This window comes from Pipistrellus hanaki (genome assembly GCF_964339955.1).
Source record: "Pipistrellus hanaki genome assembly, chromosome: 2".
Lineage (NCBI taxonomy): Eukaryota > Metazoa > Chordata > Mammalia > Chiroptera > Vespertilionidae > Pipistrellus > Pipistrellus hanaki.
Window position 1 is genome coordinate 95,852,144 of NC_140504.1, and position 16,331 is coordinate 95,868,474.

General features: G+C 37.9%; 1 protein-coding gene and 1 pseudogene across 3 annotated transcripts in view; one reads left to right on the forward strand and one right to left on the reverse strand.

The window, feature by feature from the left end:
• LOC311618408 (ceruloplasmin-like) overlaps window positions 1–16,331 on the forward strand; it is an 80,440-nt gene that overhangs the window by 12,607 nt on the left and 51,502 nt on the right. The window lies entirely within an intron of this gene.
• LOC311618442 (mitotic spindle assembly checkpoint protein MAD2A-like) lies at window positions 8,366–8,966 on the reverse strand (annotated as a pseudogene). Its single transcript has one exon. The product of its transcript is annotated as a mitotic spindle assembly checkpoint protein MAD2A-like (transcript).

Consider the following 16,331-nt stretch of genomic DNA (forward strand, 5'->3'; position numbering starts at 1 on the left):
AAAATAAATAAAAATTTTTTTAAAAAATTGCAAAATAGCAGTAGTAATAGTGATGATAGAGATTGAAAAATGTAATAATTGAAAAGGTAAAATCAAGTAAGGAAAAAAGAAAAATAATTGTTTCTTAAGTAAAAGATATGAAAAATGAAAATTAAATAAAAGATGTAAAAAATGAAAATAAAATAAAGAATAGCAAAATTAGCATAAAAATGACCAGTAGTAGTTCCTTACTTCCTCAGTTAATGTATTTGGCACTTCTGATTCTCGGACCAGACAGTCTTGCAGTTCCCAGCTTTCCACTGCCCCTCAGTTTTGTAAGGTAATCCTTAATTTTAAGTAGGCTATATCTTAGTTATTTGTGTCCATTTATTTTTGATTAATTAAAAGACAAAAGAAAAGAAAAGAAAAAAAAAAAAAAAAAGAAGGGCAGTTTGTAATTCAGCTCTTAGGTGTCAGTGTTTCTGGTTTGACCTCCCAGTCTTTTTGGTTGCTCTGGCCTTCTTTCTCTATGGCTCTAGCTGGCAGGGTGCTAGCTGGCTCCCAGACTATCTCTTCTGGCTCCGATCCCTTGTTTCCAGGGAGGCACTTTCTCCCTGCAAATTCCCCGGATATGCCCAACTAGGCAGGCCTTCCCTAGTATTCCGAAGCTAGGGGTTGAAGGGGATCAGGCGCCGAGGTGTCCAGATGTTCCGTCCTTGGCGGGACAGCCGCGATTCTTAACACTCTGTCCCCTGTCCCCTGGCGTTTTTGTTTTTTTTTAAAAAAAAATTCCGCTTCTGGGGAAGCTTATGCCAAACCCAGCACTAGATGTCGCTGCAGCCTTCTTAGGGCTCAGCTTTGCGGGCGCTCCATGGAGGCGGGGCCGGAACTCTCCGGCTACCAAAGCTGGCCGTGCCGCAGGACCGCGATCTCTCAGGCTTTCCCCGCAAACTCTGACCTTTCCGTGGGTGACCGAAGAACTCCTTTGAATCCACGCGCCTGCGCCAATTCCGGCGTCTCAGCTACTGGATGGACCTCTCCGCTGTGGGCTTTCCCGGCCTCAGAGAAGCCACTCCTTTCTCGCAGCGCCGCCACCGCTGCCGCTGCCACTGCCGGCCGCCGCCGTGGCCAGGAAATTCTGTCCAGAGGATCGCTCCCTAGCTTGCTAGAGACCTCGGCTGCCCCTCAGCTGCTAATAAACCCTCCCTGAGCGACACAGATGCCACTTTTATCTGTTCTGGGACCAGAGTCAGAACAGGTCCGACTGTCCGGTCGCCATCTTCAAGCTCCGCCCCCTGAAATATATTTTATTGATTTTTTACAGAGAGGAAGAGAGAGGGATAGAGAGTTAGAAACATCGATGAGAGAGAATCATCGATCAGCTGCCTCTTGTACATCCCTCACTGGGGATGTGCCCGAAACCAAGGTACATGCCCTTGACAGGAATCGAACCTGGTACCTTTCAGTCCACAGGCCGACACTGTATCACTGAACCAAACTGGTTTCAGCCCATTGCCCATAATTTATCTTCTTTTGTTAAGTTATATGAGTTCCCTTTAAATTTTGGAGATTAAACTCTTATTAGATATAATATTGGCAAATATGTTCTCCTGTTCAGTGGGCTCTCTTGATGTTTTGTTGATGGTTTCTTTTGCTGTGCAGAAGCTTTTTATTTTGATGTAGTACCATTTGTTTATTTTCTCCTTAGTTTCCAATGTCCTAGTAGCTGTATTGGTAAAGATGTTGCTACAACATATGTTTGCTATTTTGCTGCCTATGACTTTGTCTAATATTTTTATGGTTTCCTATCTTATGATTAGGTCCTTTACCTATTTTGAGTTTATTTTTGTGCATGGTGTATGTTAGTAGTATAGTTTCTTTTTCTTTTCTTTTCTTTTCTTTCTTTTCTTTTTTCTTTTTTTTTCTTTTTTTTTTTTTTTTTTTTTTTTTTTTTTTTGACATGTCACTATCAAATTTTCCCAACATCATTGAAGAGACTGTCTTGACTTCATTGTATTCTCTTGCCTCCTTTGTAAAATATTAATTGAGCATAATGGCTTGGGTCAATTTCTGGGTTCTCTGTTCTGTTCCATTTGTTTATATGTCTGTTCTTTTGCCAGTACACAGGCAATTTAGAGAACAGTGGCTTTGTAATATAGCTTGATAGCTGGTATTGTGATCCCTTCAACTTTTTCTTCTTTCTCAGGATTGCTGTGGCTATTCAGGGTCATTTCTTATTCCATATGAATTTTGAGAGAATTTGCTCTAGGTCTGTGAAATATGCTGTTGGTATTTTAATGGGGAGTGAATTGAATCTATAGATTACTTCAGTAGTATGAACATTTTATTATTTTATTTTTTATTAAGGTATTATATGTATACATATCTTACCATTGTCCCCCCCCCCCACAACCCACTTCCATACTTGCCCTCACTCCCCAATGTTTTCCATCTGTTGGTTATTCTTATATGCATGCATATAAGTCCTTCGGTTGATCTCTTATCTCCCCCACATTTCCCTAACATTCCTGCTGTAATTTGACAGTCTGTTTGATGCTTTACTGCCTCTATATCTATCTTTTTGTTCATCTGTTCATAATATTTTTTATAATCCACAAATGAGTGAGATCATGTGGTATTTTCCTTTCATTGACTGGCTTATTTCACTTAGCATGATGTTCTCCAATTCCATCCAGGTTCCTTCTTTTTTGTGGCAGCATAGTATTCCATTGTGTAGATGTACCATAGTTTTCTGATCCAGTCATCTGCTGACGGGCAACTAGGCTGTTTCCAAATCTTAGCTATTGTAAATTGTGCTATGAACATAGGGGTGCATATACCCTCTCTGAATGGTGTTTCTAGTTTCTTAGGATGTATTCCTAGGAGTGGGATCTCTGGGTCAAATGGGAGTTCCATTTTCAGTTTTTTGAGGAAACTCCACACTGTTCTCCACAGTGGTTGCACCAGTCTGCATTCCCACCAGCAGTGCACTAGGGTTCCTTTTTCTCTGCATCCTCGCCAACAATTGTCCTTTGTTGATGACAGCCATTCTGAAAGGTGTGAGATGGTACCGCATTGTCATTTTGATTTGCATCTCTTGGATAATTAGTGACTTTGAGCATGTTTTCATGTGCCTCTTGGCCTTCCTTCTGTCTTCTTTTGAAAAGATTCTATTTAGGTCCATTTGCCCATTTTCTTATTGGAATATATATCTTCCTTTTTTAAGTTGTATAAGCTGCCTATAGATGTTGGGGATTCAACCTTTATCAGTGATAACATTTGCAAATAAGTTCTTCCATACAGTGGGCATTCTTGTTGTTTTGTTGATTGTTTCTTTTAATGTGCAAAAGCTTTTTATTTTGATGTAGTCCCATTTGTTTATTTTCTCTTTAGCTTCCATTACCCTAGGAGTAGTATCAGTGAAGAAGTTCTTTTGGCATATCTCTGAGATTTTGCTCCCTGTGGATTACTCTAGTATTTTTATGGTTTCCTGTCTTATGTTTAAGTCATGTATTCATTTTGAGTTTATATTTGTGTATGGTGTAAGTTGGTGACCCAGTTTCATTTTTTTGCATGTATCTGTCCAATTTTCCCAATACCAATTATTAAACAGACTGTCTATTGTATGTTCATGTCTCTTTTGTCAAATATTAATTAAGCATAGTGGTTTGGGTCCATATCTGGATTCTCTATTCTATTCCATTGATCTATACATCTGTTCTTGTGCCAGTACCAGTCTGTTTTGATGGCAGTGGATTTGTAAAACATTTTGAAATCTGGTATTGAGATCCATCCTACTTTATTCTTCTTTCTCAGAATTGCTGTGGCTATTCGGGGTCTTTTTTAATTCCAGATGAATTTTTGGAGAATTCTCTCTAGTTCTGTGAAATATGCCATAAGTATTTTAATGGGGAGTGCATTGAATCTATAGATTGTTTTGGGTAGGATGTACATTTTAATGGTTTTAATTCCACCAATCCATGAACATGGTATGTTCTTCCATCTGTTTACATCTTCCTTTATCCCTTTTTTCAGTGTCCTATAGTTTTCTGAACATAGGTCTTTTATCTCTTTAGTTAAGTTTATTCCTAGGTATCTTAATTTTTTTGGTGCGATGGTAAATGGGATTGTTTTTTTAGTCTCTGTTTCTGCAAGTTCACTATTGGTATGTAGAAATGCCATAGATTTATTGACATTTATTTTGTATCCTGCTACATTGCCGAATTTATTTATTATAAGGTGACTAGATTTTAACATTGGTAAAGCGGGACACCATTGACCCAGGGGAGAGGGGAGAGGGGGAGTTTTTTAATTAAAAATTTGGTCTATATGGAGCAACAAAATTTTTCATAGAACACAAAAATAGTATTGTAATATATTTTTTTAAATTTCAACATAAGTACAATTTATAAATATAATAAATTTAAAATATGTATAGTATTATTTCATTCTTTGGCATATTTCTCATTTGAATGAATTTCTTTTTAGTAGATTGCTGTCGTTTAAAAGGTCATGAAATTTTTCACAAGAATTTGTTAAATTATATTTCACACATAAAATGGCTTTCAAAGTCTCAATACCTAATTGTGATTTTTCTGATGTCCACACTTTATTTACCGTAGAAAAAACGCGTTCGGTTGCAGCATTAGTTTCTGGTAAGGACAGTGGGTATTCCACATTCTAACAACTGATCAACAGTGCAAACTTTGCTGAAACCGTTTGGCTCAGTGGTAGAGCGTCAGTCTGCGGACTGAAGGGTCCCGGGTTCGATTCTGGTCAAGGGTATGTACGTTGGTTGCGGGCACATCCCCGGTGGGTGTGTTCAGGAGGCAGCTGGTCAATGTTTCTCTCTCATCAACATTTCTGGCTCTCGATCTCTCTCCCTTACTCTTTGTAAAAAATCAATAAAATACATATTTATTTTAAAATGCAAACTTTGATAAGCAGTTCTCAACAATTATTTGTTATTATTAAAGTTTAACATTATAAAATTAACAAAAATAATATTAAACTCATATCCTAGCTAAATAGCCACATGGCCGCTGAAAACCGTATATTCCCTTCCACTTCTCCTGCTGTTTCCTAGCTTGTCGTGCATTCTTTAAAAAAAAAAAAAAAAAAAAAAAATCGGGACTTTTTAAAAATGCCATGGGACTTGGGACAAATTGTTAAAAATCGGGACTGCCCCACCAAAAGCGGGATATCTGGTCACCTTAATTTATTAAGTCTATTAGTTTTTTGATGGAGTCCTTAGGGTTTTTTATGTACAGTATCATGCCATAAGGACAGATTTACTACTTCTTTTCCAATTTGGATGCCTTTTATTTCTTCTTCTTGTTTAATTGCAATGGCTAATACTTCCAGTACTATCTCAAACAGGAGTGGTGAGATTGGACATCTCTGTCTATGGGAACTCCTTTCACGTCCAGTGTGGTTCAGAGTTCCGGTTCAGGGTTCGGGTTCTGGAGAAGGGCCGCACACAAATGAAAGAGACTAGAAGAAATTTAATTTGGCGATATGGGGGGAGGAGAGGCAGGTGGGAGCCCACCACTACTGGGAGGACTACCACTAGGCTTTGGCCTTGCTATTCCTTTTATTGAGACAATGGGATACACCCATTACCCTTAAGCAGGTTTGGGATACACCCAAAGTCCTTAGGCATGTAATAAGCAGATTATCATATCAGTAAGGATTTACACGATTATTTGATGGGGAAGTTGCCTCAGTTACCTTTGTTTCAATTAGATAGGGAGTCCTTGGCTTCAGACCTTTAAGGTTGACCAGCCCATTATATCTTTCTATTAGTGAGACAATGATCCAGTTTCCAACACCTGACTTGTTCCTGTTCTTAGGGGAAATGGTTTTAGATTTTGCCCATTGAGTACGATGTTAGCTGTGGGTTTATCATATATAGCTTTTATTATGTTGTTGTATGATCCCTCTATTCCCATCTTGTTGAGAGTTTTTATCAAGAAAGGGTGCATCAATTGATATGACTATGTGATTTTTATCTCTCAATTTGTTTATGTGATGTATCACATTTATTGATTTGAGGATTTGTTCCATCCTTGCATTCCCGGGATAAATCCTACTTGGTCAAGGTGTATGATCTTTCTGATGTACTGCTGGAGTCAATTTGCTAGAATTTTGTTGAGGATTTTGGCATCTATGTTCATGAGGGATATTGGCCTGTAATTCTCTTTCATTGTATTGTCTTTATCTGGTTTTGGTATTAGGGTGATGCTGGCTTCATAGAATGAGCTTGGAAGTGTTCCTTCCTCGGGAATTTTTTGGAATAGTCTGAGGAGGATAGGTTTTAGTTCTTCCTTGAAAGTTCTTCCTGTGAAGCCATCTGGTCCTGGGCTTTTGTTTGCCAGAAGCTTTTTGTTGATTGTTTCAATTTCTACCATAGTTACTGGTCTATTGAGCTGTTTAGATTCTTCCTGATTGAGTTTTGGAAGGTTATATTTTTCTAGGATATGTCCATTTCCTCCAGGTTGTCCAGTTTGTTGGAATAGAGATGTTCACAGTATTTTTTAACAATCTTCTGTGTTTTGGCGGGGTCTGTTGTTATTTCACCTCTTTCATTTCTGATTTTGTTTATTTGGTTCCTCTCTCTTTGTTTCTTGGTGAGCCTCATTAGAGGTTCATCAATCTTGTTTATCCTTTCAAAGAACTAGCTCTTGGTTTTGTTGATCTTTTGTATTGTCCTTTTGGTCTCTATGTCATTTATCTCTGCTCTGATCTTTATTATTTCCTTCCTTCTGCTTACACTGAGCTTTTCTTGTTGCCCTTTTTATAACTTTTTGAGTTGTAGGGTTAGGCAATGTATTACCATTGTTTCTTGTTGTTGTTTTTTTTGTTGTTGTTGTTGTTGTTTTGTGGTAGGCTTGTAAAGCTATGAACTTTCCTCTCAAGGCTGCTTTTGCTGTGTCCCATAGATTTTGGATTGTTTTGTTTTCATTGTCATTTGTTGCCATGATGATTTTTATTTCTTCCTTGATCTCTCTGGTAACCCAGTCATTATTTAATAGCATGCTGTTTAATCTTCATGTGTTTGATTTCCTTTTATAGTTTTTATTGTAATTAATTTTCAGTTTTATGCCACTATGGTCTGAGAAAATGCTTGATATGATTTCTATCCTTTTGAATTTGTAGAGACTTTGCCTGTGACCCAATATATGGTCTACCTTTGAAAATGATCCATGTGCACTTGAGAAGAATGTATATTCTGTGGCTTTGGGGTGAAATGTTCTGAAGATGTCAATTAATTCCATCTGGTCTAGTGAATCATTTAGGATTGATGTTTCTTTGCTGATTTTTTTGTTTAGAAGATTTGTCCAATGGTGATAGTGGGGTATTAAAGTCTCCTACTATGATTGTATTGGCTGTCAATCTCTTCCTTGATATCCTCTAGGAGTTGTTTTTGTTTGTTTGTTTGTTTTTATGTATTTGGGTGCTCCTGTATTGGGTGTGTATATGTTTACCAGAGTTATTTCTTCTTGTTGGATTTCTCCCTTTAATATTATAAAGTGGCCTTCCTCATCTCTTGTTATGTCCTTCACTTTGAGATCTAATTTGTTGGATATAAGTATTGCTACCCTAGCTTTTTTTTTTTCCATTTACATTTGCAGGGAAGACCTTTTTCCATCCCTTCATCCTCAGTCTGTGTGCTTCTTTTTTTCTGAGGTAGGTTTCTTGTAGACAGCAGATATATGGGTTGTGCTTTCTTTGTGTGTGTCTTTTTGTCATTTGTTTGTTTGTTTACATGCACATGTAACATTATTTATCATTGTTATTTAAAGCTTGATTTTATAAAACACAAAAAGATATTAAGAGTTCTGTATCAGCAGAATTGAAACAGGAGAAATGGTGACAGATCTGTAAGTGTAAATTATATACATTAAAGTCAAGAAATTGTGAGTTTTTCAATATGAAAACTATTCAAAAGAAATGAATGGCAAAAGGACCTGCTAGGAATACTGTTACAGTGGCTGATCAGTTACTTTTGAACTAAAAAATATTCTGAATATTCAGACTTCTTTTGCTGTTCCATATTCACCTATACTCGAAGTCAGGCTACTTGACTGAAAGTTCTGATTTAAGAAGGCATTTAGCTGAATAGAAAGGTTTTCCATCTCCAGTTTCAGCCTTCAAAGAGTTGGCATTCCAGTGCTGATGGGATCTGCTGGTTCCCTTCGAAAAGTGTCAACCCTATGGAAATCATGTCAACCCTATAGAAAGTAAAACAGGCACCAACAAATGAAACAATATGCACAGTCCAGTGAAGTACAATGTTGTTTTCCCAATCTCAAAGTAATCAATGAATAAAACAAAAACTACAGTCAACTTGGTCTCAAGAAACACACGTGTGGTCTCAGCTCCTTCAGTCATTGACAGGGATTTTGTAAGCCACCATGCTGTTCACTTTGTGGATGGTCATCATGAAGGAATATAGGTGGACCCGCTCAGAATTGGCAATGAACTGGGGTCTGGACTCTTCCCACTTTTCAGGGACAACCAAATCTTTGTTTGTATAGATCAGCAGGTCAAAAGAACAGAAAGCTTCCAACAGTGGCGGGAATGTCACTGTGGCTGTGATCTGTCTGATCACCAAGTGGAACTCGTCCTGGATGGCTTTCTGAGACTTCATCTCTAACGGTCTTGTCACACTCAGTGTCAAACTACCACCTCTCAAGGACCTCCCCGTCTTCAATATTTGAGATGACCACCATCAGGTACTCCACTGAGCACTTGTACAGCCAATCTTTCAGCTGCTCCACCACATTGCTTAGGTATTGCATGAGTACGGGGTCAGTGGTGTCCAGCAAGGTGAATCCGTACTTCTCCACATGATTAAAGGTTTCAGACATGTAAATGCCACGCTGATTCAAAATGCTATTAATGCCAAATGATAAAAACTCAGCCACGATGCTGGCCCCCCCATGCAGGGTGATGCCCTGCTCCTGGGACAGCTGCCACACCATGGCTAGGCCCACAGCCAGCACATGCCCACAGCACAAGGCTTCTGCAGAGTCCCAGCAACTCCTGCCACTCAGTTCAAGAGTAACGTCCTATGGGTCATGTTTTCTTAGCCAATCCATTACCTTATGTCTTTTGATTAGGCCATTTAATTCATTTACATTTAAAGTTATTATTGATAGGTACTCGTTTATCGCCATTTTTATTCTTTACCCCTGTGTTTCTTCTTCGCTTTCTATTTCTTTTTCTTTTTTTTGTTTTTCTTTTTTTTTTTTCCAGCAGACCGTTTATCATTTCTTGCATTGCTGGTTTGGTGGTAATAAATTCCCTTAGCCCTTTTTTTGTCTGTGAAGCTTCTGATTTCACCTTCAAATTTGATTTATAGCCTTGCTGGGTACAGTATTCTTAGATTTAGACTTTTCCTTTGTATGACATTGTATATTTCATTCTATTACCTTCTGACCTGATGAGTTGCTGTTGAGAAATCAGTTGCTAGTCTAATGGGGGATCCTTTGTATGTAACTTTCTATCTCTGACTGGCCGCTTTTAAGATTCTTAGTTAGTCGTTGGTATTTGCCAGTTTAATGACAATGTGCCTTGATGTTGGTTTTTTGGGGTTCAATTTGCTTGGGACTCTCTGAGCTTCTTGGATTTGTGTGGGTTTTTTCTTGCCTATATAAGGGAAGTTTTATGTCATTATTTCTTCAAACAGGTTTTATATTCCTTGGTCAGTTTCCTCTCCTTCTGGAAGTCCTATTATGTGGATGTTGTTTTGTTTTTTGTTGTCCCAAAGTTCCTTTAGGCTCTCCTCCTGCTTTTTAAATTTTTTTTCCCAGAAGCTGCTCTATTTGGGTATTTTTTTCCATTTTGTCTTCTAGCTCACTGATGCAGTCCTCTGCTTCTTCTAGACTACTCTTGATGCTTTCCATTGAGTTCTTCACTGCAGCAATGTCATTTTTCATTTCTTCTTGGTTCTTACTCATATTGTCGAATTTTTCTTCCATTCTATTCAGCCACCTTATGACCATTTCTCTAAATTCTTTCTCTGGTAGGTTGCTTGTATCTATTTTGTTTACTTCCTTTTCTTTCATATGTGGGCTGTTTCTATGTGGGCATGGTTTCTCTTCTCTGGATGCCTGGTTATGTAGTTATCTCTCTCATTATCCTAGGCAAAATCTGACCTTTCCATAGTGGAGTGAAGAACTCCTTTGAATCCATGTGTTTGCTTCAATTGGGGACCAGTGTTATAGGACTCACAGCTCTTCAGTGGTCACCGCAGTTGTGGATTTTCAGGCTTCCGATAAGATCCACTTTCCATTTCAAGATGGTGCCACCTCCACGTCCGAGCCTGTAGCTCTGGGAGGGGATCCAGCAGCAGTGGAGGCTGCCTGGTCAGGGGAACCCCGTCCAGCAGTCCCCCACCTTCTCCTGGAGTTTAGCTGTCCCTTAACTTGCCAACAAACACTCCCAGTGCAACCCTCAGCAGTTCTTTCTTTCTGCTGTTGGACAAGGCTTGGAACACGTCTGTTTATTCTGCCACCATTTTCTTCCCTTCCAGTAGTATAAACTTTTTAATGATGTTGATTCTACCAGTCCATAAACACCGTATATTCTATTTGTTTGTTTTTATGTCTTTTCTCAACATCCTATAGTTTTCTGAGTATAGGTCTTTTACCTCCTTAGTTAAGTTTATTTCTAGGTATCTTAATTTTTTTGTTGCAATGGTAAATGGGATTGTTTCTTTTGGTTTCTCTTTCTATGAGTTAACTATTGGTGTACAAAAAAGCCATAGATTTCTGGGTGTAAATTTTGAATCCTGCTACATTGTCAAATTCTTTTATTAAGTCTAGTAGTTTTTTTGGTGAAATCTTTAAAGTTTTCTTTGTACAATATCATGTCATCTGTGAATAATGAGAGTTTTACTTCTTTTCCAATTTGAATGCCTTTTATTTCTTCTTCTTGTCTGCTTGCTATGGCTAACACTTCCAGTACTATGTTGAACATTAGTGGTGAAAGTCTTCATCCTTTCTTGTTCCTGTTCTAAGGGGAAATGGTTTTAGTTTTTGCTCATTAAGTATGATGTTGGCTGTAGGTTTGTCATATAAGGCTTTTATTATGTTGATGCATGATCCCTCTATTCATACTTTGCTGAAAGTTTTTATCAAAACAAAGGTGAAGGGTTTTATCAAGTGCTTTTTCCTGCATCAATTGATCTGAGTATGTGATTTCTTTTTTTCTCTCGGTTTGTTTATGTGGTATATCACATTTATTGATTTGTAGATATTGTACCAGCCTTGCATCCCTGGAATAAATCGCACTTGGCCATGGTATCCGATCTTTCTTATGCTGGACCTGATTTGTTAGAATTTAGTTGAGGATTTTAGCTTCTATATTCATCAGGGATATTGGCTTGTAATTATCTTTCTTTGTAGTGTCTTCATCTGGGTTTTGATTTGGGTAATGCTTGTAAGTGTGCCTTCCTCTTAAATTTCTCTGAATAGCTGAGGAGAATCGGTTTTATTTCGTCCTTGAATGTTTGGTAAAACTCCTCTATAAAGTTGTCTGGACTAGGGCTTTTATTTGCTGGAAGTTTTTATGGGTTTTCTTCTTTTCTTTCCTTTTCGTGTGTGTGTGTGTGTGTGTGTGTGTGTGTGTGTGTGTTTAACTGCTTCAATTTCATCAGAATTATCAGCCTATTCAGTTTTTTTTTATTCTTCCTGATTGAGTTTTGGAAGATTGTATTTTTCGAGGAATATGTTCATTTTTTTTCATGTTATCCAGTTTGTTGGAGTCAAGTTGTTCATGGTATTTTTTTTTTTTTTAACAATCCTTGTATATCTGTAGGGTCAGTTATTACTTCACCTCTTTCCTTTCTAATTGTGTTTATTTGGGTCCTCTGTCTTTGTTTCTTGGTGAGCCTGGCAAGAGGTTCATCAATCTTATTTATCCTTTCAAAGAACTAGCTCTTGGTTTTATTGATCCTTTGTATTATTTTTTGTTTTGTTTTGGTCTCTATAGTATTATATTTCTTTTTACTCTGATTTTTAGTATTTCATTCCTTCTGCTTACTCTGGGATTTTCTTGCTCTCTTTCTAATACTTTAAGTTGTAGGCTTAGATAATTTATTGCCAATTTTTCTTGTGTTTTTGTTGTTGTTGTTGTTGTTTAGGTAGGCCTGTAGAGCTACAAATTTCCCACTCATGACTGCTTTCACTATGTCCCATTGATTTTGGATCATTGTGTTTTCATTGTCATTTGTTTTCAGGATGTTTTTAATTTCATCTTTGATCTCTTTGGTATCCCAATCATTGTTTAATACCATGCTAGTGATTTTCCATGTGTGTAATTTTTTTATTATTTTTATTGTAGTTGATTTGTAATTTTATGCCATTGTGACCTGAGAAGATGCTAGATATGATTTCAAACTTCTTGAACTTGTAGAGACTTAGTTTGTATCCTAACATGTAGTCTAGCTTTTAAAATGTTCCAGATGCAGTCAAGAAGAATGTATGTTCCATTGCTTTTGGATGAGATGTTCTGAAGATGTCAATTAGTTCCATCTGATTTAGTGAATCATTTAGGATTGCTGTTTCTTGGTTGATGTTTTGTCTAGAAAATTTATCCATTGATGTCAATGGAGTATTAAAGTTCCCCACTATGATTGTTTTGCTGTCAATCTCTCCCTTGACATCTTCCAGAATATGCTTTACGTATGTGGGTGCTCCTGTATAGGTTACATGTGTTAACAAGAGTTATATCTTCCTGTTGTATCAATCCCTTTAGTATTACACAGTAACCCTCCTTATCTCTTGTTATGGCCTTCACTTTGAGGTCTATTTTTCCAGATGTAAATATTGCTAACCCAGCTTTTTTTCATTTTTGTTTGCCTGAAATTTCTTTTCCATCCCTTCACTTTTAATCTGTGAGTTCTTTGTTCTGAGGTGGGTCTCTAATAGACAGCAAATATATGGATCATGTTTTCTTATCTATTCTGTCACCCTATATTTTTTTTATTGGAACATTTAATTCATTTATGTTTAAGGTTATTATTTACAGTTACTTTTTTGCCTTTTTTATTCTTTATGCCTGTGTTCCTTCTTTTTTATTTCTTCTTTTTTACAACAGTCTCTTTAGCATTTCTTGCATTACTTTTTTTGACTGTGATGCTCCAGATTTCATCTTCAATTTTGATTGATAGCCTTGCTGGATGGAGTATTCTTAGATTCAGTCCCTCGCTTTTCATCACTTTATATACTTCATTCCATTCCCTTCTGGCCTGATGTGTTTCTGTTGAGAAATCATTTGATAGTCTAATGGAATTTCCCTTGTAGGTACTTTCTGTCTCTCTTTTGTAGCTCTTAAGATTCTTTCTTTGTCATTAACATTTGTTTTAGTAATTAGGAAGTAAATTGGTGTGGGTATTTTGGGTTCATTTTGTTTGGGACTCTGTGCTTGTGTGACTTTTTTCTTTCCCAAATCAGGGAAGTATCCTATCATTATTTATGCAAATAGTTTTTATAAGCCTTGCTCCTCTTCTTGACCTTCCGGCATCCCTGCTATGTGAATAATGTTTTATTTCATGTTGTCCCAAAGCTCCCTCAAACTCTTCTCCTGCTTTTTAAAATTTTTTTCCAGGTGCTGTTCAGATTTACTATGTTTTACTTCCCTGTGTTCTAACTTGTTGCTTCAGTCCTCCACTCCTTCTAATTTACTGTTGAAACCTCTCATTGTGTTTTTTAGTGCAACTATATCATTTTTTATTTCCTCTTGAGTCTTACATATGTTGTTGATTTTTTATACATCCAATTTAGGAACTTTATAACCCTTACTCTGAATTATTTCTATGACATATTGCTTGCCTCCATTTCATTTTGTTCCCTTCCTGGTGATTTCTCCTTTCTTTCTTTTATGGGTTCTTTATCTTCCCATTTTTGCATATCTTTCTGGCCCTGGTCACCCTTCTTGGGGTTTGAGAGGTTGAAGACCATATCAGGCCAATGGTCTGAAAATCATTAGCCCAGAGGCTGGGTCTTCCTTGAATCTCACACCTTGTCTCTGCTGTGAGTTGTAGCCCCTCGTCCCATGAATATGGCCCCTCAGTTGTCTGCTTCAGATGCTCAAGGTGGCAGGAGCATGTGCAGAGTTCCTTTCATTTGTGACACTGTGTGAATATCCAGAGCCCTCTGGCATGCAGTTTTCTCTGCCACCCTGGCACCTCAGGCAGAGGGGTGCCTTATGTCCTTCTGGCAGCAGACTTGCAGTGTGGTCCTATTGCCCCTTATTGGGCACACCTGATTGCTTTAGGTCACCCTGGCAGTGCTCTCCTATGGCCTGGAGTGTAGTGCATGCTGGGTTGTTCCAGGTAGCCCCTGCAAGATTGTCCCAGGGGCTGGGGTGTGGTGGGTGCAGGTTGCTCTGAGTCACACAGTCAGAGTTTTCCTGTGGCTCAGAATGGGTCACATGCTGGGTTACTCCAGGTCACCCTGCCAGCAAATCCCTGTGCTCAGGGTGGAGCAGGAGTGAGTTGTTCTGTCTTGTACAATCTGTGCTCTCTTGTAACCCTGAGTGAGGCACCTGCTGGATTGCTCTGGGATGCCTTTCCCAGGACCCTGGGTGAATTGTGTGAATGGGTTGATCTTGGTTTCACAGTCCTGTGGCTAGGAATGAGACACACTCTGAGTTGTTCCAAGTCATCCCAGAAATGCTGTCCTGGGAGTCAGGGTGGAGAAGGTGTCTTTGCTCTGGGTCACACAGTCAACACTCTTATGTGGCCTGGAGTGGGACACACACTGGATTGCTCTGGGTCACCCTGGCAGCAGATCCTGGGGCCTGGGGCAGAGGTGATATTCAGGGTTTCTCCTGGCTTTCACTCACTCCAAGGTCTGGAAGCCAGATCTTGGAATGCTGGGTCCCAACAGGCTGGTGAGGAGGCCTGGTGGGGTACATAAATGGTAAGTGCTTCCTGCAGACATTTGGGAACCTGCCCAGAAGTACTGTACTACTCACTGCCAGGGCATGGTGGTGGTTCCATGCAGGTTATGGCTGGCAAGTGGCATTCTGTAGGCATCCTTTGCCCTTCCTTATTGAAAATTATTTCCTCAGCTGTGTCTAATTTGTTAATTCAGGTGGATGTTCTCTTGTTTTTCTGGCCGGGCCCCAGGAAGTGGTGCACAACACTTCTGCCTATTCAGCCACTATTTTCTCCTCCCCTTTGGTACTTTTAACTCTACAATAATAAACCCTTTTTGGTATATAGGGGGTTTTGCTATTGTTGTTTTAAAAAATAACACAAAAAAAACAAACAAACTTTTATGTTCATCAACCTATGAGCTTTACAAAAAACCTGAGCACTGCCAGAGCAAGTATTATTACAGATTTGTTTGTTATTGTTGTTGTTTCATTGAGAAAAATTAAACTCTTGCCCAAATCCTGTAAGAGGCAGAGTCAGGAATTACATAGGAACAAATACAGTTGACCCTTAAACAAGTTGGTATTAGGAACACTAACTGCCCTTGCAGTCAGAAATCTACACATAACTTTTGAAAATTCAATACTAAGAGCGCACTGTTGAAGCTTTACTGATAACATAAACAGTCAATTAGCAAATAATTTTATGTTGTATGTATTATCTTCTGTATTCTTACAATAAAGTAAACTAGAGAAAATAAAATGCTATTAAGAAAATTGTAATAGAAAATAATTTATGCTCTTGTACTCTATGTATCAATACCATAAGTTTATGTTTTCTGTTTATGAAATGAAAAAATCTGCAGATAAGTTGCCCTGCACAATTCAAACTTGAGTTATTCAAGGATCAACTGTAATTATAATCCATTCTTTATTTTCATTTATTATCCTCTTCAATCATACTGTCCTTTGAATAATAGGCTGGCCAATTATGAATTTATTGATCTTTTATATTCATAAATATAACCAAACTCTACATATAATCATGTAAATGTTTTGTTTTACTTTTTAATCAGAAAACCTGATTGTTATTAGAACTGAAGAATTTAATTTTTATTTCTTTGTACAAAAATGGGGTTTACTTCTGTAATCAAAACCTTTCTTTTTTTCTAAGTCTCATACTTTGGTTAGCATCAGACGTCAATTAATTATTTAAACAACTAAGCAACATGTGTTTATTAGGATTCCTGAGTGCTGTGTCCCTCTTGGGGCCATGGGGAAAAGGAGACCACACACAACCATTGTAATTGAAAAGTTGAATCTAATGATATTAGAAAGGAATATAATTTTCACCACCATTCCAGTTCCCTCTCCTGAGAGTAATCACTGTAAACAATTGGGTGTGAATACTTGCAAACCTGTTTACTATGAATTTTCATACAATATGTATGAACGTGTGCAAA